The 26,564-nt window shown below is 36.4% G+C and overlaps 1 long non-coding RNA gene across 1 annotated transcript; it reads left to right on the forward strand.

The window, feature by feature from the left end:
- The first annotated feature begins 4,704 nt into the window (after positions 1 to 4,704).
- LOC123289443 (uncharacterized) lies at positions 4,705 to 25,838 on the forward strand. Its single transcript, XR_006533435.2, has 3 exons — positions 4,705 to 5,187; positions 24,031 to 24,151; positions 25,708 to 25,838. It is a non-coding gene; the product is annotated as an uncharacterized lncRNA (long non-coding RNA).
- The last annotated feature ends 726 nt before the right edge of the window (positions 25,839 to 26,564 follow it).

The raw sequence follows: 26,564 nt of genomic DNA on the forward strand, positions 1-26,564 counted from the left end.
GTGCATCCAACTGCCAATCTGCAAGGACGCAGCTCCGCCTGAGGGAGATGCTTTCCTTCGCCTGGAGCTGAGCTGCGGACAGTTCAGTTTATTTGCCATCTCCCTTTTTTCAGAAACAGGTAATTTTTCTTTGGCTTACCCAAAGGGCCCAAGGTCTTTGTCTTTTGTTTTTTCTGAATGATCCTATAAAACAAAGCACTAAGTTTTTGTTATTGACAAATGCCCCTAGGAAAACCTATCTCGCGTGAGCTTGTTCACCACTATAATTCCAATATTTTTCTTGTTATTGTTCATAGTGTAGTCTTTTAGTTTCCTGTGAGCTTGGCTTTTCATTAAAAAACAAGTTTATTAGGTTGTATGTATCATTTTTGGGTATTCTATAGTTGGATGGCTTGAAAATATATAGTCTACCACAATGCTACAAATGAAAGTCAGCTTTACCTACTTTGAAACACACAAACAAATAAAAATCAGTGAGCAAATAAATTCCACAGCTGCAAGATGGACTTGAAGAATAGGAAATGTGCTGGAGACCCGAACTAGCCCTTGCCAGGAACTCAACTTAAAACTCTCCTTGGGGCCAGCTCCGTAGCCAAGTGGTTAAGTTCACGTGCTCTGCTGCGGGGGCCCAGGGTTCGGATCCTGGGCGCGGACATGGCACCGCTTGTCAGGCCACGTTGAGATGGCGTCCCACATCCCACAACTAGAAGGACCTGCAACTAAGATGTACAATTATGCACCGGCAGGGTTTGGGAAATAAAGCAGAAAAAAAAAAGTTATAAAAAAAAAACTCTCCTTGACTCCTTTGCACATTTTGATATCTCTCTTCTCCTGCTCTGTTTTAATTTGTCCACACATATTGGGATAGTCAGCATCCCCATTTCTTCCCTATACCTGCCTCTGTTCTAGCTAGGTCTGCTTCCCCTGTGCATGGTATTTGTGGAAACATTATGCCCATCAAATCTTATTTGACCATCTTATTCTTCCAGGATTTTCTTTTACCCATCTAGATAAGAAATTAAAAATAAAAATTGATAAGAAAATTTCTGTTTATCACTTGTGGTTGAAGATGGATTAATGTGTACCTAGAGAAAAAAGATGTGGGTTTCGGTCCTTTTTCTGACGTTTAATTATGTGTAACTCCAAGGTTATCATTTGTATTCTCTAAGTTTTAGTTTTCCTATTTACACTGTAAAATCTTTCCCATCTGTTACAAAGGTCATGTTAAATAATGTATATAAAACTACTTTGTGAATTCTGATGTGCCAAGTAAAAAGAAGATAATATTACTATTTACTACCACCCGTTTCAATTCAATAGAGATAAAGATATAAAAACAATGACAAAAACAACACAAGCTAACAGGACTTACTTTCAAGATATTCACTTTGCAGTGGAGAAGATAAAATTTAAACCCACAGATGGTCAGTAATGGGGTAGATGTATACTAGAGGTAGAGAAGGATGTCTGGTGCTGGCACAGAGTGGGGAATAGTCACGTTGCCCCAGGTGGGAGGTGAGGGAAGCTTTCACTATGTAGTAACACAAGAGCAAAGCCCTTTCAGGGAAGGAGGGATTTCCTAAGCAGACATGATCTGAGAAAGGCACAATAGATTTAACAAAGATTTTATGGAAAAACAATGTCTTAAAACTAGTGTCAAAGAATAATACAAAGACCTCCAGAGGAAAACCAATAACAAACCAAGTCGAAACCACTAACTTGCCAGGAAAGAGAACACGTGACAGTGAAGAAATGCAATTCACTGAGTCATTTGTGTGGGAGAAAATCGGGGTGTTTATATGCTAGAGAGGAGGAGTTTGTAATGAGACTAAGCATAGAAAACCGCGTTCTGAGAGGGCAACATGAGTCCATAGGTCTGTGCGTATTTGGTTAAAATTGTCCCATTTTTCATTTCTCAGCAAAGTATCTTCAATTAGGTTCAGTAAAGATCTGGTGTCCAGGTCACTCAAAGTTCAGGGCAACTTCAGCGGTTTAGAGTCAGCTGTGATAAAACACAACAGTTAGTTCTGATATCTCCTGGGTGAGCGCTGCTGGAAGTGGAAAATTTTTATTCACATTGACTTGAGACAGATATTCCACATAAAGGGGTGTAAACCATCCCCCTGGGCTCTGCCTTACAGCTCAGAATGGAGTCTGTCCACCAGAGCGTGGGCATTCCTTGGGTACTTGATGGAGGTACGGATTCTTACAGCCTACTCCAGTTCCACTGAATCAGAATCTGCATTTTAGTAGGAGCTTCAGCTTTTTCATGCACATATAAAAGAAAAAAAAATTTTAAAACAAAATTTTACAATAGTGGTTCTCCAACTCTGGTGTGTAAGAGAATCAGCTGGAGGGATGGAGTCCCAGATTCATTGCGATGGATAGGGCCTGGACCGTTGTATTTTTACCAAGTTCCCCAGGAGATTCTAATACCGACCAAAGCTACAGAACCACTGTTTTAGAACGTACTTCTCCTATTCAGTATCCATAAACTCAAAATCTCCTTATATTCTCCTTAAAGCTCCGGTTGTATTACAGAACCAAACCACATGTGCTGTTTTAAGTGGAATTCACTCATCACAATTACAGTCACTGGGATTTGTGACACCTAGACTTTTGGTCACCTGGAAACACGTCTAGCATACGTAAGATTATTTTTTTCCCACAAGAAAACTATAAGAAAAAAAATACTGCATCGGTGAGAACATTCCAATGCGGATAACATACCAAGAAACAAAGAAATTCCCAACCCTTTGGAAATGGTGGGAACAGCTACGATCACAGTTTACCGGAGCAGAGAAAAGACTGAAGTTCAGCTCATGTTTAGGAAATTTCTCCATGTGTTACATATCAAGTCATTGTATTTCTTTGTGTTTAGCAAATTAGGAGCTTCCTCTTTCAGTTAATAAGAGCTGACTTTTGTTCTCAAAGTTTCTTTTACAGAAAGGTAAATTTTGGTGTGTCATACTTAAAATCCTAACCAAAAAATGACAAGCTTTCTTCCCACCACTTCTCTCTAGGGCACCCTGATGTCGGCATCAGGAAGAATGAGGTCATGTGCTTTTAATAAAACCAAATGCTATCAAATATAGGAAATTATTTGGTTATTTCCTTTACTGGATACAAAACCTTATATTTATTAGTCATTTAATTATGAGTTCAGAAATGAATTTGTGATGTGGAAGAACAATATTCATTAATAATTAGGGAAATGAGCAATGCACAAAATTTTCTAATAGGGCCAACCCTTCTATTTCCTGCATGGTAAACATTTGTGAAGGAAATATGCTTTAATGAGATAAGAGGTTTCAGTAGAGGCGTATTTGTAACTTCTCCATGAATAGATTCAACATGAGACTGGCAACTGTTTTAAGAAATATGTCTAATCCTAGCTCATAATTATAATATGCTGCTTAGAACATGAAATCCTCAGCTTGCTTTTCAAAGCATTACCTAATGGGACCCTCTATAACCAAGACCCTCACTTTACACTTGAGGAAAAGATGAAGCCAGAAAAACTCAGCTGTTTGCGGACTTGAGAGTGAAAAATAGCTTCCTTAACTTTTAATGCAAAGATCTTTCCAATAACCCTTTTAGCATTTGATTTGTATCTAAATAATACTTTTGTAAAAAGAAACTGGGGTATTGTGAAGAAGACTAAAAAGTTTTAAACATGTGCATGCTTTTGGGTTCAGTAATTCCAGATCAAGGCCTTTATCCTCAGGAAACATGCAGCCATATGTACAAAGAAGCATGCTTAAGAGTATTTATTGCAATGCTGTGAAATGCGAAAAAATTTAATCTATAACTCTGACTTCAGCTTAAGAAAAGTAGATCATGTTAACTGGTGAAAAATTTAGAAGGAAGCTGAGCTCATTGTCTATATAAGTTCACCTACAAAAATTTCAATAAAGTCTAAATTAGTCATTAATAATTTAGGATCAGAATACTCATTCTGGAGAACTTGAAAAGGTAAGGCTTACATCTGAGGAAAAGTTGCCTAGCCTGGAGATAGCATGGGAAAACAGATTCCACCTTAAATCTCAACTCCCTGGTCATTTCATGAAATGCTGGCTTTTTCAGGCTATGGAAATAGTGTCTTCAAGAAAACGAGTCTAAATCTCAGAAGATAAGAGGTCCCATTAAGTATCTGGTTTGTGTGATTAGTAAAATATTCAGAGCAACTTTAATATTCAAACGTAGGGTATCAAACCATGGTATAATTATTCAGTGGAATAGTATTAGCCACTAAAATTCTTTTAGAAGAATGTTTAAAAACACGAGAAGAGAGTCACAATGAAATGTTGGGTTTGAAAGAAAGGATGTTAAAAATAGTATGTTCAGCATAAGCTAGAATTTATGCCGATATATTTATATACATACAAAGATGGAGAAAAAGATATACACTAAAATGCTACAATGATCATCTCTGGGTGGTGGGATTAGAGACTTTTTTGTTTATTGGGAGGTAGAATAGCACATTCCTTGCCTGTTGCTAGTACAACAAATTACCACAAATTTAGAGCTTAAAATAACATATATTTATCATCTCACAGTTCTGTAGGTCAGAAGTCCTGTAGGCCCAGCTGATTTCTCTGCTCTGGGTCCCATAAGGCCAAAATCAATGTGTTGGCCAGCCAGGGCTCTTACCTGAAGTCTCTGGAGGAAACCGTACTGCTAGGCTCTTTCAGGCTGTTGAAAGAATTCAGCTCCATGTGGTTGGTTAGAGGACTGAAGCTGCCACTTCCTTGCTGGCTGTTGCCAGTGGTTGCTCTCAGCCTCTAGAGACTTTCAGCATTTTCTAGCTCATGGCCTCTTCATCTTGAAAGTCAGCAACTGTGGGTGGAAGTCTGTCTCATGCTTTACATCTCTCCTACCTTTTTATTCCATGGCATCCCTCTTACTGAACCCAGCTGCAGAAATTTCTTTGAATTTAAGGCCTTGAGGGATTGGATTGAACCTGGTTGGGCAATCCAGGAATTTCTAAAATTCCACTGATTAGCAACCTTAGTTTCATCTTCAAAGTCCCTTCTTCCATTTAACACAGGATCCGTGGATTAAGGTGTAGACATCTTTGGGGAGTGATTCTCTGAACTTCAACAAATGGTATAATGGCTAATGACATGGACGTTGGAGACAGATGACGTGCACGTCTTGCTTGTACTCCAGAAGCTGCCACTCAAGGTAAGTAGACTTTGGAAAAGTTAATCCATTCAAGTTAGACTTTGGAAAAATTAATCCATTCATGTTCCAATTTTCTTGTGTATAAAATAGGGCTAATAGTTTTACCTATTTCATTGGATATTCATGAAGGTTAAATGAGATTCTACGTTAAAAGCATGTGGTACAAGTCTCAGTAAAGGTTAACCATGATATTATCATTGTCACTCTTGATACATTTCTGTCTTTTCTACAATGAACCTATATTAGTAATAGTAAGAAAAACAATACAAATTGTTTTAGAAGCAAGAAAGCTTAATCCCATTCATATGGTATGGCTGTTAGCAAATATATATTTTCCAATTTTGAAACAATTTTTTTATTATAGTATTTTCTCACTGAATATTTAATTTCAAATATGTACATTGTGATGCATATATATTTATTTACTGTATCCTCCAAGTGCAATAGTGCTCTCAATCTTATTCCTTGGTGTTTCTTCAGTGTTCAAAAAGTTTCTGGCACTTGGTAGATACTTTACAAATATATGTTAAAGAAATGAATTTTTAATACCCACATACAAGAGCCTACTTGAACTTTAGGTCACCTAGCAACTTTTCTTTAATGTACATTCCTCACAAGGAAAAAAGCAAAACAGTTAACATTTATTTACTTTTAGGCTAAAGTTACTGAAAATTTAAATTTTCACTTGTCTAAAATGTTCTTCCATATTAGTATATTGAAAATGTATTGTTCTTATAAAACCTCCCAGTTGATGTGAAGACAGGTAAATGTACACAGTAATAATGTAATCATGTTGCTACCTTTTAGCCCACAAAGCCTAGATCTGATTTCAATTGTGAAAAACTATTATATATCCAAGCCAGTGAGATTTATTTTCTTTCATTGATAAGTAACCTTGGCTCTTAATATGTGTGATGGGACCAGAGAGTTATGTTTTCAATGTGTGACACAAATCTGTCGAAAACCTATTCATGAGCTCATCTTCTGCCTAAAACTTCCCTATCTGCTTTCTTAACCCCGAAATTCTACAGTTGTATTTCTCTTAGTAAGAGTATTTGCATTTTAATAGTGGATTGTTTAGTGTGAAGGAGGCTTGTAAAGACATGCTAGAGGGAGAAAAAGGAGAATGATGAAGGATGCTGTGTGAAGGAAGAGCAAGGGCTACCCTTAAGTGGCAAAGAAAGTTGAGAATAGGATCGAAAGATTGAGGGCCCTGAAAGACTCAATTCACCTTCATGCCTCTGGAGCAGCTCTTTTCTTAAGATATCTATGAGTTAAAATCTGGAAATCTTAGTCCATACACAATCCCACTCTGACAACTGAGCCCAGAGCCCAATGTTGGACAGGTAATACTTCAGTTTTGGTGGAATTGATGGGCCGTGGGGAAATTCACATGCCCTCTGTTAAGATTACATATAAATGTTCTCTCAGGTTGGTTAACAGTAGGGAGTGACCCTGGAATAGCTGGAGATTCCATTCCATGTGGTGGGTGATTATGGGAAATGTGTGACTAATGCCCATCTAGTGAGCCAAATCACATTTAGGCAGCTAATAGTTTGGCACGTTAATGTCTCTACTCTGTGTGTGTCTGATAACATGAGATGAGGATGTTGTATTATAGCTTTTGATTCAATCTTTACGAGGCCATTAGATCAAAAGAATCGTGAAAATAAAATAGTAAATGAATACATTGTTATGGTTCAGTGTAACAGACATGAAAAACCATAATTACATTACAAAAAGGAAAATTCTAAAAGAGCTTTGTAAAAATAAAACTTGATATATGGAAGAAGAAACTCTTTTGTTTATAAAGAATAATATGAGGCCGAACTCTTTCAGTGTTTTCAGACTTCTGATATTCCATTAGCAAATTGTGAAATAAATTTAGTGGGTTTCATCCAGAATTTTAAAAAATAAACTGGAATAGAATGGAAAACAGACTGCATTACATATAGGAAGGATAAGTGTTGAAGCTTTAAACTATTTTTTTCTTTTTTGTGATGTCAAAGGTATATCTTACTGCAGGCCAGGATCACAAACGTTTCAAATTTCTCCAGAAGACCAGGGATCCTTAACCTGATGCCACAGAATACAGAGTCTCAAACTTGAGTGGGAAAAAAATGGCATCTTTATTTTCACTAAAATTGAATAAAATTTAGCACTGCCTTCAATTATGACTACAGGCAACAAGTCACATTAGTATTAGCAGTACCTGTGACTTTGTCACCAATAAATATGGTATTTTTATATCATATTATGATCGTTGCAGATATCTCAAAATATTGTTCAGCCTCAACAGTACTCCAAAATTACAGTAATTATTCTAATTGCCCCTAGACCCTGTTATTTACTATGATTATTAAGAAGCATATATATTACTCTTTCATAATTTTTAACCTTTTGGTAACTATTCTAATGCATTAGATTCCTTTGTTATGTTGTTTGCTTTATTTTTATAAATATAAAAATAATATTTTAAGAACGTGACCATAGGTTTAAGACTGCCCAAGGACTTAGGGCTTCAAAAAAGAGAAAAGCAAAAAAGAAATCCTGAAGTGGGCTAAGAAATGCTGAAGGCAGTAGCTGTAACTTTTTCTTTGTGCCTCCAGAATTTAGTCTACTGCCCAGAACACAGTTTGTTCTAAAAAATCATTGTTGGATGACTTCCTCCTAGGAAAGCAACAAGTCTGAAGCAATACACTATGACTTAATGGAAAGAGTCACCAGGGAGATAATATTTGAATGGATTCCTGTAAAATGAATAGGAGGAGGATATACAAAGAGTCATGTGCACACTGATTGGTAGAGAACATGACTATTGTAAAAAAATAATCAATTCTCTATGGATGAAGGCTATATATGGCAGGCAGAACATAATATGTTTATATGAATTTATAAGATTTGTGAGTTTATGGGGTAACAGGATAATATTTTCATGGATTTAGTTAGGGAAGGAGTTCTCAAACAAGACACAAAAAGTAATACTATAAAGAAAAAGTTTGGGAAATTTCATTATATTAAATTTGATGACTTATTTCCATCAAAAGTATCATAAAAAGGGCAAAAGCCAAGCCATAATGTGAGGGACACTATTTTCAACACATATACATATAACTAAAGGGTTAGTAACCAGAATATATAAAGAATTCCTACAAATCAATAAGAAAAAGAAAGTCAACCATTATGAAAAAAATAGATAATCCATTTTCCTGAAGATAAAATGAGAATGAATCTTGAATAGGAACTTCACATAACACAACCCAGATGACCAAGAAACAAATGAAAATATGCTGAACCTCATTAGTCATTGGGGGAATAAAATGAGATACGAATTTATACAACAAAGTTGGGAAAAATTAAAAAGTCTGACAATACCAAGCATTGGCAAAGATGAGGAGCATCGGGAACTCTCATCCACTGCTGGTGAAAGTGTAAACTAGTACAACTACTTTGGAAAATAATTTGGCATTTCCTATTAAAATTTCTGGGGGATAGGAGACTTGCAATGTTCTATTATTTGATCCGGACAATGGCAGGCAAAAACAGAGAATATCAGTAAAAATTACTAAGGCAGAATTCATTTACAATGTGTAAAGCTGTAGAGAGTGTAATTCCTCTTTTTATGACGTGAAAAGGCCAGATGATCTACAAAATCATAACCTTTCTGGACTCCAATTAGGAGCTAAGATTGTAGGGCAATCAACTAGCCTGAAGTCTAAGGAAAGACAGACATCTCCAAGGAGAAAAAGAATGCAAGCAATTGCTTACCAAAGCATAGCATAGGAGAAAGAGACTTCAGACACCATACAAACACATTAGAATAATTGAACTAAAATTTTTATGAATTGTCGAAAGCTGAATGTGAGCAAATGTGAGAGAATAGAACCCCTGGGCCTGCAGACTCAAGGGAATTCTCCATGGATGCTCCCTGAAGGATCACAAGATTTGACATGGGGATGGGGAGTGCAGAAAAAGCCTCCCTGTGGTGCAGGCCTAGATGTGTGAAGCAGCAGCTACTATGGGAAATGCATGAAGCCCCACACATATCCTTCTCTTCTATATCCTCTATGGACCAAAAGCCTTAAACCACTATGGGGAGATCAGCAAACACTGTCTGTCTCAGGACACAGTGAAAGGCTATTGCTACTAAGGGAAGAAAATAGGAAAAAAATGAAAGAAACCCAGAAACTCCTTCTTGTGGGGATGGGAAAAGAATGCATCATAGGCCTAAACCATTAGAAATTACCTACTACAAGAAAAAGGGCAGAATCACTAAGGCCCATACCCAAGACTCAGACACAGTGTCTGTCTAAGACTAGCTGAACTAGGACAACAGAGAGTAACACTCTCTTCCTTCTTACTCTTGAATATCACCTTTGCAAACACTGAGTAGCAAACAACAGCAGTCTACTTCTAGAGGAGAGTCAAGAGCATGGAGAAGGAACTTCTCTGAGGTACACACTCAAAGGAAAAGCCTAGAGCTGACAGTGAAAGGATAACATTGAGAAAATTGGAAACCAGCCCTCACCTACAGGTAATGCTAAAGGAATCTGAAACTTGTAGTGCACTGAGAGTAATTATAGAAACAACAAAACCAAGATGCAGCTCATCTTCTGTCCAGATTGAATCTACTCCCAAAGCTAAAAGCCAAGCAAAGGGAAGTATGCCCATTTATATGCATAAACACTATCTACTTCAGACTCTACTGTCCTATACAAAATATCCAGCTTTCAATCCCAAACTGCAAAACACAAAGAGGCAAGAGAAATACAGCACATTGAGAAGCAGCAAAGCAATCAACCTAACCAAACTTAGATATGACCCAGATTTTGGAACCATAGATGGCGAATTTAAAACAGTCATAATTTATACAAAAAGGATCTAGTGTAAAATTCATGTAAAAATGAAAAACATGGTAATAAAGATGAGGAATGCCTTCAATGGACTCATCAGTAGAATGAACACTACTGACGAAAGAATCAAACTTATAGATAAGTAATCAGAAATTACTCAAACTGCTACACGAAGAGAAAAAAAAGTGAAGAAAACAGAATATAGCATCCGAGAACTGTAGGACGATATAAAATAGTCTAACATACGTTTAATTGACATCCTAGGCGGAGAAGATGAAACTTGAACAGAAGGAATATTTGAAAGCATAAATTTTCCAAAAATAAAGCATCAAACAATGGATCCAAGAAGATAAGATGGCACCAAACAGGCTAAATCCCTAAGTAATTAGTGAAAAACTACAACTAGACATATTATATTCAAACTGCTGACAACCAAAGATAAAAAGAAAATCTCGAAGCCAGCCAGAGAAAAAGGTCATATTACATACAGAGGAACAAAGGTAAGAATTGAGGCAGATTTCTCATTGGAAATTATGCCAGGCAGAAAACAATGTACTGACATGTTTGAAGTGCTGAAAGAAAAGAGAGAGATTGTCAACCCCGGATTCTAAACAAAGCAAAATTATTTTTCAAAAATTAAGTAGAGAAAAGTATATTTCCAAACAAACAGAAACACAGAGGATTCATTATCCACAGATCTGAACTATAAGAGATATAAAATAATGTTCTTCAGGCAGGAGACATATGACATCTAATGGAAACTTGAATTTCTACAAAGAAAGGAAGAGCATTATAAACAATATAAATAAAAGAAATAAAAACTATTTTATTTTATTATTTCCAATTGTCCTAAAAGATAATTGATCCTCTAAAACAAAACTAGTGGGAATGTATTGTACGTTTCTAGCACATGTCGGAGTACAATGGATGACAACAGTGGCAAAATGAACAGAGGGAGGAATTTGGAGTCCACTGCTGTAATGTTTTTGTATTACATGTGAAGCAGTATACAAGTATTTGAAGGTAGATTGTGGTTAATAAAAGGTGTGTAATGTAAACCCTGGACATCTTCAAAAACTTTTAGAGAGATACAAATTCCTACAGTAGAATCCAGAAGTGGGTCTGGCGCCAGACTGTGTTGTGTATATCAATACCGATCATCTTGTAACCACATTTTAGCAGGCCCATCCTGGCTGGGGACACAATTTTAATGTTTTTTTTTCACCAGAGTTTACCTCCACTCTCTGTGGCCCTGGACCTTAGCGCAATTTAATAAATATTTATTTTACAAATATTTTAAAGACTGTGTATATATCTTTTGTAATTCTTCTATATGTATATCTCATAAAAAAAGAAAAACTAAATATGTGAAATGATTTGACAAATTTCAATGATAGGTAAATGAATTTTCATTATGCTATCCTCTAATTTTCTATGTTTGGAATGCTTTGTTAACTTTTTTCTAAAGGAAAAAAGAGCTTGAGGTGTCATGGAAACTGTGTTTAGTTTATAAGTAATGGAGCATTGAGTCCAAGAGAAGGCATGACAGGGGTACCTCAAGGTTCTGAGAGAATCTTTTACATAAAAGTGATGAGACCAGGTCTGTCTTTCAGAAAGTCAACTTTGTTAACAGTGTGACCAGAGAAACCAACTCCAAGTCAAACCTTGACTGAATTTGTGCCAGGCATTCAATCACCTGTTTAGAAAGTCACACTGGTTTCTCCCAGCGGGGCTGCGTTTACGGCCCAAATTAATAGGCTTAGGAGATAGCCAGAACTGCATTAGAATTTCAGTTATGCCACCTTCTAAGTGTGTAGCTTTGGGGCACCTACTCTAAGCTGTAGTTTTCTCATCTTTAAACTAGCAATACTGCATCTCAACTCATGCGTTGCTGCAAAGATCATATGAGATAATGGACATAAAACTATGGCCATGTCTAATACATAGAAGACATGCATCAAATGTTAGTTCCCTTTGTTATTCTTTTGTAAAGAACCAAAGAACCATGCAGGGTCTGGTGTGCTGGGATGACCCCTCCATTTGATAGACTCTAAAGGTTTTTCTGGAGTAACCAAACAAGAGCAGAACTCTACTTTCTCCTCTGCCTCTTGCTTGTTATGAATTTGAATTTATCTCCTTGTGTCAGACAGTTTTTGTTGCTTAACAAGCTGCTCTAAAACTTAATGGCTTGAAACAACAACCGTTGGTTTAGCTCACAATTCTCTGTGGCAGCAATGTGGGCTGGGTTTAGCTGAGCAGTTCTTTATCTGTGATGACTCATGTTTCTGTACTCAGATGGCAGTTGATGGCCTTATAGTCTAGCAGCTGTCTCTGTTGGCTAGGATGACAGCTAGGCTGATGAGGGTAACAGGGCCATGTGTCTCTCTTCATCCATCAGGCCATTCCAGGCTTGTCCACATGATGGCAGTTTCAGGGTTTCCAGGATCAGCAATAGAGGGTGGAGCCCAATGTACAGCATTTTTTGATGCCCCTGTTTGGGGCAGGCTTGTTAAAGTCTCATTGGCCAAAGGAGGTTGTCTGGCCAACTTGGACTCAAGGGGTGAGAAACAGATTCCAACTTTTGATGGGAGATGCTCCAATGTCACATAACGAGGGTGAACGTAGGAATGGAAGATTCGCGGTCGTTTTTACAATCTACCACACGTTTGAAAAGATAAACTGAAGAAAGCGATAATCCTTTTGTGTCTACAACTTCATATGCAGATCCATTTTAGTCCTCTGACAGAGTCTAGCAATAGTCTTATGATAGGATTTTCTCCTAGATGATTAAAAAAGATGCTCCATAAGGTGAGACTAGTGACTGCTATGTATCTTGGGGGTAATATCCTTCAGTGCTAGTTTAGTATAGGGGAATCTTTCTGCTTTTATGGTTCAGTGCTTGGAAATGGAAGTTCTAGAATAGGAGTGTTTCAATTTGACTAAAAATATTTTTCTTGGAGCTCTGCTTGTCTAAATACTTAAACTATTAATTTATTTAAAAACCAAAGATGTTTGAGATTTTGTGCTACATGGGGAATAAAATTAGTACTTTACAAAACTTAACACATATTCCTTAAGAAAAGAGAGAATGGGTTTAACCTTGGAGAAATGGTAGATGTTAAAATCTCTCTAAAACGAAAATACATAAGATTGCTCTAATGACCTGGAAATAATTAGCCTATTAGATATTGGGAAGAAGAATACGATATTTGAAAAATTAGTGTTTTAAATGAGTAAAACCAATGTATATTTCATACTCCGAGCCATGAGTGCATTGGATTCTATCCTTCCTTCAGTAATTTATAAAAACTAATTGAGTTGTTCCAGTATTAGGGAAGAGGGATTGAGTCTCCTAAAATTAGAAATTATTTGCCTAAATAACATTTTTATGGTCAAGAGGACCAGAAAGAGAAATGGGACATTTTAAGCAAATTTGTCTCCAAAGCATCATTTCTTTAGTAAGATTACATAACTCAATTTATTTTATGACAATCACTGATTCAAATAGTAGACTTGGTTTTAATTTTATATAAATTAAAGAATTTAACTTTTCCCCAATGTATTTTGAATGACTTTATTCACAGACCAAATCTTTTCTCACAGTGTCTGAAAGTTTTATTCTGTCTACATCCAAGGTTGTACATGATTTTCCGTGGATCCTATTTTCCTTTTTAGCTACTTTTTTTTTTTTAATGATTTTACTTTTTCCTTTTTCTCCCCAAAGCCCCTCCGGTACATAGTTGTGTATTCTTCGTTGTGGGTCCTTCTAGTTGTGGCATGTGGGACGCTGCCTCAGCGTGGTTTGATGAGCAGTGCCATGTCTGTGCCCAGGATTTGAACCAAGGAAACACGGGTCTGCCTGCAGCGGAGCGCACGAACTTAACCACTCGGCCACGGGGCCAGCCCCTCCTTTTTAGCTACTTTTTATTTCAATGGAAAAGAACTGTAGATAAGTTTGAGTAGCTGCAGAAATTCAGTTGTTTAGATAACAACAACGGAAATTGTACGTAGCCTCAGTTGTGTTACTCATTTTTCCTTTCTTTTTTATCTTACTCTGAGTTTTGGTCTTAAATAATATTTGGATAGAGGCTGGCCCTGTGGCCTAGTGGTTAAGTTTGGTGTGCTCTGCTTCGGTGGCCCGGGTTTGGTTTCCAGGCGCAGACCTACACCACTCATTGGCAGCCATGCTGTGGTGATAACCCACATACAAAGTAGAGGAAGATTGGCAGCAGATGTTAGCTGAGGGCAAATCTTTCTTAGAAAAAAAAATTTTTTTGATAAAATTCTGTAGACTTCAGTCTTTGTACATTGAATACTGCCTTAAGTAAGTACCATGTGCCATACATTGTGCTATGAGATGGACCTACGCAGTTGAAAAAATTAATCTTTCACAGCTACTTAATGTAAAGAGATACATAATGCCTAGACTTAGGAAATCAAACCTGAGCTACATGTACATTATCAAATCTGGTACCCAAAGGTGCTACCCAAACCTGGCTTGATATCAGAATAACTTGAGAAACTTTCAGCACTACTTATATTCCTGAGTTCCATATCCAGAGGTTATGATTCAATAACTCAGCAGCAGGGCTTGAGGATTTAATCACTTTTTTTCAAAGCTCCCAAGATGATTCTGATGCAACTGGCCTAGTGCTGGTTCCAGGAAAGGCAATTGGGGACCACACATCTTGTTGAAATGTCTTAGAATAAATATGATAGAAATAACCTTGATGTGTATATTATTGTTGTGAATGTCCTCCTTTACTCAAAAAATGCATTGTTTATACCTCAGTTTCTAAAATTCAAATTGTTCTAATCAATCTCAGTGAATGCTGATGGTTTGTAGGCCAGTAACATGCAGTAGTTGCACAATGCTTGAGAAAAAAAATCTAGATAATTAATTGTTGGATTTTATTGCTTCACGACTTAAAGGAATCCACCTCCCCCTTGCTCTATAATTATTGGTGTCAAAAGCTGGAAAAGAAATTCCAAGAAAATGAAAATATCAGGCAAGATTCAAAGACAAGACTCATGTTCCAGTAATTCAATGAATGGGTTATGAAATCTGAAAGATCAGGTCTTGAAATCTATGAGAAGAACAGCTGGTTGAAAATACCAAGGAACAAATAGAATTCATTGCATTATTTTCTCTGGTGGCCACTTATGGACCAGCTGAAGCATGTCACTTGTACAGAGTGAATGCAGGCAAAAGCCAAAGGATAGCAGGAGAGCAACCCAGTAATAAGTATTCACACACATGGAGTTTGACTTTGAGAACTTGAAATCCAATGATGATAACAAAAGCAATCATTCCTATATTGCTTGGTATTTACAGTTGACAAATACTTGACAAATGTGTTAACTCAGCTAATATTCATAAAAAGATCTCCAACCTCTTCCTTTGATAAATTTGTGATGGAGGCTCATAGAAGTTAGGAGATTTTTCTGAGCTCACACAAGTGACATGAGTTGGGATTTAAATAACAAAAATGGCTTCTAAAAAATATTTTTTCATCCTTTATTTTTTTCCTAGAATGCATCTTCCACATAATATTTAAAATTTCACTTTAATAAATAGGTCCTGTCCAGATTCACCAATACGTTATCTTGAGCCTTGGGCAAGGCTATAAACTCTCCTTACAAAATAATCTTTGTCATGGTCCTCCATCACCTGCTCACACTCAAATCTACTTGTTCAGCCTCTGGTTTCTGCTTTGTGCCCCAAACCCTGCACGATTTCATGCGGCATTTCATGAAATGCCATTTCATGTGGAATGCTTCTTTAGTTCTCAACTATTGACTTCCTTCTCTTTTCACAGCTCCTTTATTTTCATACTGCTTAGTCTGAAAAGCTGGCTGGCTCCCACCTCAGTGACTGGTCTTGGCCCAAGGACGCAAGCTCTCCTGCACAAAAACAGGGGACACTTTCAAATTATACACCAAATGCAGCTTTGCCTAAAGCTTATTAAAAATAATCCTAAAATGCCATATCATGGATTCTGTTTTACTTATAGCGACCATTTCATGTGAATGTTCTTGAGTAATATTCTTCTAGGTAGAGAAAGGAGAAGACCCTAATCTATTTACACCAGTCCGTCAGCTCAGCCAGATCAGTAAAGTTAGAATTGATGGCTTGTTTGCGTTGCTTGTTTTGATGTTTATGATGGCTGAAATGATTAGGCGGGCTAGATTCACAGGTTCAGGAGAAACCTACAAACTGGATAACAAGTATCTGAATAATTGAATCAGGAAACCTAGAGACTTAATACTGAATTTTAATGCTGAAAGAGATCTCAGGGGTAATTTAGGTAAATTTCTTCACTACATGGGTGAGGAAATTGACTTACAAGGTCACAAACCCACATATTAAGCTCAGGTCAATGATTCTGTGACAAAGATATTCTTTAGTGTCCTAAATATTCATAGCTTTTCCCAAGTACTGTATCATAATTGACACCAACTGTTCACAGCTCTTTATATGATGACTGTGATAAAAACTTTTCTTTTGTTTCTAAGCCAAGGCTATGGGTGGGCTCAAATCACAGAAGCGGGGTTGAAATTCTGGAGTAGGGGAACCAGGACTGGGCTGAAAAGAAAGAATTCTCAGGATATGATCAAGAGAATGATTTGTCCACCAAGGCTTGGTATCAAGGAAAAGACTTTAAAAGCTGACAGTGGGCTGGTAATTAAGCGTCTAATCACACCCAGAACAAAGCAGAGATGGATTTTAAAATTTTGGACCTTCACCTAAAGCAAAGGCATTTAGAGACAGCGCTACACAGTGGTTAAGAGTTTCGGTTTTGAAGCCAGAAACCCTGAGTTTGAATTGCAGTTCTGTCGCTTAATAGCTATATAGAAAATTGGTTTTTCTGTGACTCCTTTTTTTCTAATTCCAAACAGAAGATAATAATAGTACTGAATTTAAACATTTGTTATGAGGACTGAATAAGTGGAGGACTTGTAACAGTGCCGGGAAGATTGTAAAAATTATATAAATGATTGCTAATAAATACTGTGCCGACGTGTATGTACAATGATGTTTACTGCAGCATATTTATAGAATTAAAGAATTGGAAACAATAAAAATATTCTTTATGAGGGGTTGATTAAAGAGATTACATTATGGCCATACAAAGGAATATTATGTTGCTGTTCAAGAATATCAGGTGACTCCGAAGTTCCCACCTATGATATATGCTTAAGTAAATATTTTTACATATACAACAGGATGATATGATTTTATGGAAATATTCAAAAATATATGTTATGTGTGTAAGTCCCAAAGGTCTTGGTGTATTTACACGAATTTGCGAGTGTTTCCCGTGAGGACTGGCACTGTGGCAGGAGTGGGCAGTGGCAGGGAAGAGCCAGTGAGAAGAATTTGCTATTTTCCTTTATTCAATTCTGCAATATTTGGATTACTTTTCAATCCACAAAAAGATATTTTTACATGATAGTATAAATCTAGTAAAATCTGGGGTGAAAAGAACGTAGTAGTAAATAAGGTAAAGTTACGAGGAGTTAGAGGCAAGATGCTGATGGCTGCAGGAGCTCTTAGGTAACAAAGAAGGACTTTAAAATTAACTGTTACCCATAATATGTCCAAACTGATCTTGGAGGCCCACCCACTCATCTGTATGGAACAAGTGGACTTGTGTTTCTTTCAGGTCACAAGAATACGTGAGTGGCATCAAATAACCTATGAGAGTAACACTTCTCTTTGCTTACATACCAGGAGATACGTTATGTAAAGGGGAAGAAGTCTGCCTGTCATCTATGTAATGCATATATAAAATGGCTTCTTGACACACTCTGAAATAATGACACAGCTAGACCCATTTACTAAGCCCCGGATATACTTCTCCAGGGCACTATCACACAATCAAAGGCTGAAATTAAGGGGACTTATTGATGAGTTCATTACTGCTGTGCCCTCTTTCAAATTAGTGGAGCATAACATACGAGGAACTGAAAAGCTTTAATTGCGAGACATGAGTGTGATGCAGTAAGAACCTGCAATTTGCATAGGGAAAAGAATCGGGTAGCACACTGATGGAGTGGTTGCAGGGCTTTGAAAATTGGAACATAATTGACTCCCCAAACATTACAGACTAAGTAAACAATTCATTTGTTTATAATTATTTATGAACAGTCTAACCTCAGCCGTCCTCTTTGGTAATGTTTTCTGCGTCAGTTTGAAGCACATCTTGTGACGGATTAAAGAAGTATGTCTGATAATATAAACCAGAAGCATGGTTTTATAGAATCATCTCTGCCCTGAATTTACCTTTTCTCCTAAATATTAGTGATATAAAAAAAGATTAAGGAGAAAATGTGATGAGGCAGAGAAAGTAAAGTAAAACTTTAGTCCTACGCTTCCATATTGACTCATCTATCGATTATATTTATTTAACTTTATTTAACAAGCACATATAATGCTTACATATCTTTATAGTTATCAATTTTGGGAAACTATGGTTTTCAAAATGTAGTTGCTTAGACAAGTCATAAACAAATGGCCCACCCATTCTGAAGGTTATCAAGTTAATTGACCTGCTGATTATAAAGGATTCCATAATCTTGGCTCTAAGGATGTAGATGACAGTTAAAATTCTTCACACCTTGCCTGATAGTAACCTTGATCATGTCTCTCCCACCCAGCTTATGGATGTCTGTGTAGACTCTCCTTCTTTATCCTTATGATGTTACTCTTCCATTATTAATTTCATGAAAAATGATATATAAAGTTTATAAGAAATTATAAAGCTAAGGGACGTCAAAACAATTTGAATGTGGAAGAGGCATATATACAGTAATGTGTTTAAACATAGTTAGTATGATATATAAATTTTTCATTGTCTATATCAACCTATATTTACTTTACATGAGTTAGAAAATCTCAGTAACAGGTCAATTTATCCATATATGGCAGATTCAGACTCAATGTTTATTGCTTGCAGTTCATTTAAAAAGTAAACATAACGAAAATATTTTACTACTATTAACAGAGTATAAATGTCTTCTTGGTGTATAGCTCATCATCGTATTTTATTTTTGAGCTTCCTGGTTTCATTCTGTAGAGCTGAGATGAGAGTCTAATGTGTAATGAACTTGGGTCTGAGTGAGAGCTCCAGTCTTCCCCTTTACCATCCCACATATTTACATTTTTATGAACATAATCATTGACAAGCATTTTTGAGGAAGGATTATTTAGGGCGCAGTAATATTAGTCTCCTCCTCCTCCTTCTTAAGCATGTTTTACCATATCAAATTGGCACAAAAACGTGAGGGAGGTTTATAGAAGCGCTTAGGAACTATTAATGTGCTGTATCAGCCTCTTTAAATAGATAACAATCAAGCAGAGAGAATACCACGTGGTCAGACAGAACAGGGGAATTTTGAATGCTTGTGTGTGTAGAAAAACGGCTTCTCCATTTCATACTCAATATTGGCTATACTATTGTTTCATATTCTCTGAAAGTGCAATGAATTTTAAATCTTAAGACACAGAATCAATATTTTGCTTTTTAATTACAGTTTAAAGTTTAACAATACTAAACTAATTCTATTGTTTAAGAAGCAGCCTTTTCAGGCTCCTATAAAAATTCTAAAATATTCTTCCTCACAAAAAGAAAAAAGAGAGAGATAATGGTCAACATTTATTCTTCCTTCAAATAACCTATATGAAATGCACTGAGAACCAAGTGATTGGTTTTCTCTTTACAGTGGGCTAGACTCCTTCTACATGATCTCAGCAATATCTTGATTGATAATATATTCAGTCTCTGTGACATGGTGGCTTGTGGCATAAAAGTACTGAAAGAAGCAGGAATCTTCAGGTTGCCAGTTCTGCCGTAGACAACGTAAAATTTCTCACCAAGATGCCTCAACTTTGAAATTTTGTAAGTTGAGAGAAAGTATCGCTTTCTTGGTTGCCTAATGGGCTTATTTGTGAGAATCAAATTGAATAAGCTCTTAGAAGACTATAAGGCATCACAGAAAACTGAGCCCGACAATTACAGCTTTGACCGCTTGTCCCTTTCATGTGGAAGCCCACTGGATATCCCCACAAGCATATCTGACCAGTACCTGAAAGTTAATCAGCCCAATACTTTTTTTACCCTCAAAAAAAAAAAAGGGATTTCATTCTTTCCCTTAATAGTGATAAATAAATGAACAGCAATAGGATATACTGGAGTATATGAGGAAGCCATTTGGTATAAAACTAATTCAGCTTGACCTTGTTTTTTTTCTCCAAAAGGGCCTGACATGGGCTGTTGCGCAGGTATTGTACATCTGCTTTAAACATTTGCTATGTCCTAAAGACAAGAATGATGCCCTTAAAGATAGGGATGTAACTTCCCTCCATATCAGCACTTCTTTAAGGATAAGCATCCCCTCCTGGAAACTAAGGATTAATTGCTGATCTGCTGTGCTCAGCTTGTGACTACTGACCTATTGTGCCAGTTAAGCATCTCGTGACAGTAGTAAAAGACATCTTTCTGTCATATGGGATGTATGCTCTTCATTCCAAAAAGGTATATAACCACTGTACACCCCACTCCTTTGATGCCATTCCTTCCTTGGGGAAGGAAGGCCCCGGGCTATAGTCCTCAGACCTAGCGTCTAATAAACTCACCCCAATTTTGATTTAAAGATCACTATGGATTATTTGCATTGACAATGACATCACCAATTCTTCTAAACACTCACACCAGACACTTAGGCAGAATCTTTACATTTTCACCTCTCTCTGATCCTCCACATGCCAAGCAGTTTTCTATCATTATCTCTATATTACTAGTATCTTTGGATCTTGTACCTTCCTCTCCATCTCCACCACCTCTAGCCAAGGTATCACAACTCTCCCCTAGCCTGGGAGCCTTCTCCTAACCTAGTCACTCACCTCCAATTTCTTACCTTCTATTTATAACCTAAATGCTTCTCAACCAGGGAGATTTTCCTGACCTATTCGATCAAGATGTGCTATTTCCTTGCCTCTATGCTCTATAATACTTAGCTTTCATTTTCCCTGTTTTTTTTTCCCCCCATACGGTATGATGTTATAGGGAATGCTTGGGAAAACTCAGGAAAAACCCTGAATAAAGGTATTAAATTGTGGTCATCATTCTGTGTAAAGTAGGCAGCCACAGAGGGATGATGAAAAATGTATGCAAATACCCTTTTTGAGAATTCATGCTTTCTTAATTTATTTAAAGAGAAGTTGTTCCCTTTGTTCAAAGTCTGATGGAATTTCTCTGGGAAAGGACTGGGAATTTCCCTGGGCAATTTCTTCTGAGATTAGCCTTAGGGGATACTGTTCTCAGATTTCATTTTTAGCCACTTATGGCCCAGGCAAGCTTCCATAACTAAGTTAGAACCCTCTCCCTTTTGCTACGAGGGAAGATGGACCAAGTCCTACATCTCTTCCATAGGTGCCCAGGCACCATCATCACCATGCCTCTACCCTCCTTCATGATCTTTGACCCACAGCCACAGAAGTAAGCAATGTCACACTGGGACCTGGACCTTTCTGAAAAGTGACGTGATCACCTTCAGACTGAGAGCTGAAAGCAGTGTGAGTAATAGGGTAGTTCTAAGGAGTAAATGGGATGTGGAACTCTTTGACTAGTTTCTGTCTCTTGGTGTCCTGAGATGATTTTTATCTTATTGTGTTTATAATGTAATGACATAACCAACAGAAGAGCATTCTTAAATTTGGAAGGCCCTTAGTTTTAGATACATAGATACATAGATAGACATAAATTATGTATACTATATTATATATATATATACATATTATATATTGCACATATAATTATAATTACTATTTAATATTATCATATATATGCAACTGTAATGTATATATTATACATACAATTGTAATATATGCATATATAATGATAAGCTCAAACTCTGAAGATGTATTTTTTTGGTTTCAAATCCAGGTCTTGTTGGGCTGTTAATCTTTAGCAAATTCTTTAATCTCCATGTGACTCAGTTTTCTCTTCTGTAAAATGGAGAATAGTGAGGATTGAATGAATTCATACACATGAAATGCTTGAACAGTGCAGTTGACTCATAGTCATTTATTGACTATTGTATAGTCAATAAATCTATAATACGAAGTACAAGAAGAAGGAGGAGGAGGAGGAGGAAAAGGAAAGAGGGAAGAGAAGGAGAAATGATCTTCTTTATGGGAGGACCATGGAGCCACCGAAAAGACAGATCATGTCTTATACATGTTTATATCCCTTGTAGGATTTAGCTGATAACAGGTACTGAGTAAGTGTTTGAGCCAATGGGTAAATAAGTAAGTGAATACAGAGAAGTACCAAGTTGTAGTCAGCCATAGCTGACTGATGCTTTGCTTACGTTGGCTAAGCACTGCAGTGGATTCATGAGTTACTTTTGGTGTTGTGAAAACTTAACCACAGATGTAAAATGTGACCTCCCAGACTTTGAGGCACATAGAGCATTTGGCAATCATGACGGAAGATCTGGAGTGAGAAGCACCATTCCTGTCATAGTGATGTATTTCCACTAGTTTCCTGCAAACTGTGCATATTTCTGACTTAAATCAGTGTCAAATCCCATCGTCTGACAGACCCAGACCTCCCTCCTGCTCCCTAAATCTAGAAGCCTTATCCCTTCTGGGGTTCTCTGAGGAATGTGTGGAGAAGATACCAGATTTGAATTTGGAGTGACTGTAGTGGACATTTTCATGGTCTGTCAACACAGAAGTTAATCTGATAAACTATATATTCTTACGTATTAGGGAACAATGTGCCAGCCCTTGGAAAAGCTTTGGCATTTTAGAGGATCAATGAGTACTAGAGGTTTTCTAATATTTCATTCATCCATTCATTCGTCCCACTATGTGCCAGTGGTGAAAATTCAAAGGTGAATAAAAGTTGCCCTTGGCTTCAAGGAACCGACAGAAACAGATGACCAATTGTTACATTTTAGAATAGGGTATATATTGTTGTTGAGTTATTTCTCGGCAACCCTTAAATCACACCTTGTGAATAACTACTGACCACACATACAGCTATCCTGGAATACTATTCTGGAACCAAAGACAGATCTGGAAGGTGAAATGTGAAGAAATCATTATCTGTCCAGGGATTCATCCCACAATGTCACAAACAGGTTTTCCCAAATCTTTTTATTTTTAGGCTATAAAAATAGAGCTATTCATACTGATTTTGCTCAGCTCTTATCTAGATCTACAAGGCACCAATTTCATATGCTTATGATTACTCAGAGTCAGAAGGAAGCAGATCAGCTCATGTGTGGCCTGAAGAAATATCTGAAAACTGTACTTTTAAAGTGAAACACTCATCATATTAAATACTGTTATTTTGCTCATTACAAAATTAATATTCTCATTGTAGGAAATGTAGATAACAGTAAAAGATAAAGAAAATGGTAACCTATCATCCATAAAAACAAATTGCTAATATTTTGACCCATTTTGGTCTAGTATTTTGTACAATTCTGAGAATGAATTTATATGTGAATATTAATACATGAATAGACAGCCATTTTGGTATGTTTTCTACTTTTGGTTTAATGTTTATGGTATTATAAGATATTTCTGGGGGCCGACCTGGTGGCACAGCAGTTAAGTTTGCACATTCCGCTTCAGCGGCCCAGGGTTCACTGGTTCGGATCCCAAGTGTGGACATGGCATTGCTTGGCAAGCCATGCTGTGGTAGGCATCCCACACATAAAGTAGAGGAAGATGGGCATGGATGTTAACTCGGGGCTAGTCTTCCTCAGCAAAAAGAGGAGGATTGGCAGCAGATGTTAGCTCAGGTCTAATCTTCCTCAAAAAAAAAAAAAAAATTAAATAAAGAAATAAAATATACTGGTTTCTCTACAAGACTTTTTAATAGTTGCCTAATATTCCATCAATCCTTCACATAACTTATTTCATTATACTCTTATTTGTTGTACATTTCAGGTTATTCCATTTCTTTTGCAGTTATATGCAACACTGTGAAGAACATCTTGGAACTGAAATTACTGGATCTTTATGATTTTTCCAGTTTAATAAATCTTTGCTGACTCAAAGGTTATGAAAATTCTCTGTTTCCCTCTGCAAGGTTTGTTGTTTTACTGTTCACATTTAGACCCATAATCCACATGGAAGTGATTTTTTGTGTATGGTGTGAGTTAGTAGCCATAGTTTATTTTTGGCTATGTGCCTATCCAGCGGATACAGCAACGTTTATTTACAAGACCATTGTAAATGGTCTCACTACAATTCACTATTAACTTTTCCAAAAATTTTTATTAATTTTTCATAAATATATATTTTCATTTGTTTTTAGATTCTACTTTTCCATTGGTCATTTTGTCCAAACTTGGGCCAAAATAATGGTGTCTTATTTACTGTATTATTTATTACTTATTTACTATGGCTTTATCACAGCTCTGACATCTGCTTAATAAGACCTTTAGCTTTGTTCTTCCAAAATGCCTGGGCTATTCTTAGCCCTTTGCTCTTCCATGTGAATTTTGGAATCAGCTCATCAATTTAAAAAGGAGCAATAACTGTGATATTTATTAGGATAGCATTGAAAGTATTGATTAATTTGGGGAGAACTGTCATCTTCTCAGTATTGAGTCTTCTAAGCCATGAAACGATATATCCCTTATCTATTTTGCTCTTTCATTTCTCTCTTTGGCATTTTATAGTTTTACATGTAGAGATTTTGTACATTTTAATTTAAATATATTCCTATATATTTGATATTTTAATATATTTGCTAATAGCATTATCTCTTAAACTTAGTTTTATACATAATTGTGTCTAATACATAGAAATACGGTGGATTTGGGTTTCTTGATTGATCATGTAGCTAGCAATCTTTCTCAATGTACTATTTTTAAAGTTTTTATTTTGAAAAAAACTTACAGAAAAGTTGCAAGAATAGTACAAAGTACTCCTAAATATCCACCGACCTTCATATTTTGCCACATTTGTTTTATCATTTTATTCTGTATATAAAATAACAATACCTACTATTATTTAGCATCTATTATTATTGTTGTTGCTGAATTACTTAAGAATTAACTGCAAACATTAGGAACATATACTCTAATTATTGCTGTATTACCTATTAAAAAGAACGATATTTTCTTACATAAAAAGAGTAAAACTATAAAGGGCTCTAAATTTAATTTTCATACAATACTATTATCTAACCTGCAGTGTATTATCCAGTTTCACCAATTATCCCTATAATGTCCCTTTTAACAATTTTATTTCTCCTGATCATGGATCCCATCAAGGCTCACACACTGCATCTGGGTATAGCATCTCCTTAGCTTCCTCTGACCTGGAACGGTCCCTCAGTCTTTCTTCGTCTGTCACGACAACGGAATTTTTGAGGAGTACAGGCTGGTTATTTTATGAACTACCCCTCAATTTTTGTTTGACTACTTCCTACAATTACATTCAGATTATTCATTTTGGGTAGAAAATCACATAAATGGTGTAATCTTTTCAGCACATCACAGTGGGAGAAATATGATGCCAGTTTGTACCAGTATTGATTATGTGAATTACATGTTACTCTATGATATTTTGGATGTATTGGATTAAAAATATACTGCTAACATAACTTTACCTGTTCTTCTTTTGTTTTGATTTTAGCATGATTTCTAGATCATTGAAATTATACGCCTGACTTGCATTATATGTCTATTGGACATGGCTGCCTTACAGCATCCACTAAAAATATAAAACAAAGAGGCATACAGAATAAACAACTAGTAAAACAAAACAAAACAAAAATTGCATCTACAAGAAGACAGGAAGAGAGGAAAAAGAAACGACAAAGGTACAGGAAAATAGAAAAATAGCAAGATGATAGATTCAAACTTAACTGTACTGTACTTTAAATTACATCAAATGTAAATGCTCCAAATACTGCAATGAATAGTCAGAGAATGCCAGACTGGCGAAAAAAAGCATGACCCATCTTTATGTCGTCTACAAGGGATCCAATTTAAAGACAAAGACACAGATATGTACAGAGGTAAAATGAAAAAGGAAATGCTTTGTAAATATTGATAGAAAACCTGGAGTGGCAACGTTAATATCAAATAGTTGAAGACATCAAGACAAGGAAGACTATCAGGTATAAAGAGGGGTGATCTGTAATGATAAAGAGTCAATTCATCAGGGAGATACAATGTTTCTAAAGGTGCACGTATGTAATAATAAAGCTTCAAAACACACCAAACAAAAACTGACAGAATGGAAAGGAGAAGACGACAAATCCACAGTTGCAGGGGTGGAGATTTCAATACTCTTATCTCAGTAATTGATAGAGCAAGTAATCAGAAACTCAGAGAGCATACAGAAGACTTGAGCAGAATTATTCACCAACTTGTCCTAATGACGTTTTTAGAATATTCTAGCCAACAACAGCAAAATCCTCATGCTTTTCAAATGCACATGGAAAAATATCACAACTGACCGCATTCTGGCCTAGAAAGCAAGTCTAA

Source organism: Equus asinus, chromosome 10 (genome assembly GCF_041296235.1).
Source record: "Equus asinus isolate D_3611 breed Donkey chromosome 10, EquAss-T2T_v2, whole genome shotgun sequence".
Taxonomy (NCBI): Eukaryota; Metazoa; Chordata; class Mammalia; order Perissodactyla; family Equidae; genus Equus; species Equus asinus.